At 44.5% G+C, this 2,500-nt stretch overlaps 1 pseudogene; it reads left to right on the top strand.

Annotated features, from left to right (window-relative positions):
* LOC141955195 (28S ribosomal RNA) overlaps positions 1-2,500 on the top strand; it is an 8,723-nt pseudogene that overhangs the window by 4,360 nt on the left and 1,863 nt on the right.

The raw sequence follows: 2,500 nt of genomic DNA, 5'->3' as shown, positions 1-2,500 counted from the left end.
CTCCAGCGGAAGTGGAAGATGATAACCAAGACTGGGTACAACATCTGGAAACAGCTGGAGAGACTGATGAACACCCTATAGCAGAAGGTATAAGAACCCAGTATAAGAGAACAGTTTCAAGATGGATAACATCAGAAAAGCTGCCCATTCTTCAAGACACATTTAGAAAGGTGCTCGATGGTGATGGCAATGCGGCCGACTTAATTGAAGACTCATTTGAGACCTGCTTCTCATCTCGCCTCGATCTATCTCAAGAAACGAAGGCCACCCAAAAGAAGAAGCACCAGGTGACCCGAAAAGCCCACCCTGCAAAAACATCAACGGAGTGGATGAAGAAGAGAGCCAGGAGAAGGGGACAGTTCCTGAGGTTCCAGCGCCTATTCCAAATGGACAGAAGGAAGCTGGCCAGTATCATACTGGATGACGTGGAGTCCTTGAGATGCAACATCCCTCTGGCAGAACTACACAAGACCTTCCAAACGAGATGGGAAACAACAGGATCGTTCCAGGGTCTAGGTGGCTTCTTCTCGAGGGGCAGATCAGACAACACCGCCTTCGAACTTATGATCACAAGCAAGGAGATCAAGAAAAACATCAAAGAGATGAGTAAGCATGCAGCCCCAGGGCCGGACGGATTAGATCTGAGGCACCTCGTGGGGATGGATTCTGACCACACACAGCTGATGGAACTATTCAACCTGTGGCTGTTATCAGGCGCCATTCCAGACGTCATCAAGGAATGCAGAACTGTATTAATATCTAAATCAGCCTTACAGGAGCGTCAGACCGACATCAACAACTGGCGACCAATCACCATCGGATCGATAGTCCTGAGGCTGTTCTCCAGGATCCTGACAGCGAGAATAACAAAAGCATGCCCGATCAATCCGAGACAGAGGGGATTTATAAGATCATCAGGATGTTCTGAAAACCTGAAACTCCTGAAGCTATTGATAAGACATGCAAAGACTGAACGACGGCCCCTGGGAGTGGTATTTGTCGACATTGCCAAAGCCTTCGACACCGTCAGCCACGTTCACATAATAGAAGTTCTGAAACAGAAAGGGGTTGACAATCACATCATCAACCTCATCTCCAACATGTACAAGAATACCAAAACATATATCGATATGAAGAAGGAGCAGTCAGAGCCTATTAGGATTCAGATTGGTGTTAAGCAGGGTGATCCGATGTCTCCGATTCTATTCAATCTAGCTATAGATCCTCTCCTGTGCAAACTGGAAGAGGAAGGTCTTGGTTATCAGCACCACACGAAGCAAATAACAACTATGGCATTTGCCGATGATCTAGTATTATTAAGTAGCTCCTGGGAGGGGATGCAAAAGAACCTGGACATTGTTAGAATATTCTGTGACCTAACAGGCCTCAAAACACAAGGGGAAAAATGTCACGGCTTTTACATCAAGCCGACAAAAGATTCATATACCATCAATGACTGTCCCCCATGGACTATCAAAGGCATTCCCCTCAACATGATACACCCAAACAACACCGAGAAATACCTCGGACTGTACATTGACCCCTGGATAGGTATAACCAAACCAAAATTACTTGACAAAATGACAGATTGGCTTCAGAGAATAGAAAGGTCCCCATTAAAACCATTCCAAAAGATTGACATGCTTAGAATTTACACTATCCCAAGAATCATTTACCTGGCAGACCATTCAGACACCAAACCTACATACTTGGAGTCACTAGATTTAACAGTTAGGAACACAGTTAAAAGATGGCTACATCTTCCCCTAAGTACAGCGGATGCCGTGCTTTATTCTAGCACCAAAGATGGGGGATTAGGTTTAACTCGCCTCGCCGGCCTAATCCCCAGCGTACAAGCAAGAAGAATCCATAGAATAGCACAGTCCTCCGATGAGACCATTCGGGAAATAGTTAGTAACGAGAACATTGAGAAAGAGTTTAAAAACCTCTGGATTTCAGCAGGTGGGGATAAGGAAAAGGTCCCCTCCGTGTGGGACCCTGGGACAGTTATGATTGTTACCAAAGGAATAATACGTGAAGAGGACTCAGAATGGGAGAGACCCACCTCAAGAAGAGTTTTTCCAAAACCTTGCAATTGGCGTAATCAGGAATTCAAAAATTGGATTAAACTGCCATCTCAAGGCCGAGGCATAGAAAATTTTGAAAAGGATAATATTAGTAATTCTTGGATTGAACACTATAGGGGCATTCCTCACAGAAAGCTAATCACTGCACTCCAACTAAGAGCAAATGTATACCCCACCCGAGAATTCCTAGCGAGAGGTAGGCAATCGACATATAATAAATCTTGCCGTCATTGCCATGCCGAAAATGAAACTTGTGCCCACATAATTGGCTTGTGTCCCATTGTACAAGATGCCAGAATCAAAAGGCACAATAGAATTTGTAATGTATTGATTGAGGAAGGTAAAAAGAAAGATTGGATTGTGTACCAGGAACCATTGCTCAGGGACAGCCAAAATGAATTGTATAAACCAGA

Source organism: Athene noctua, unplaced genomic scaffold (assembly GCF_965140245.1).
Source record: "Athene noctua unplaced genomic scaffold, bAthNoc1.hap1.1 HAP1_HAP1_scaffold_140, whole genome shotgun sequence".
In the NCBI taxonomy this organism is placed as follows: Eukaryota; Metazoa; Chordata; class Aves; order Strigiformes; family Strigidae; genus Athene; species Athene noctua.
This window is presented reverse-complemented; position numbering and strand designations above follow the sequence as displayed.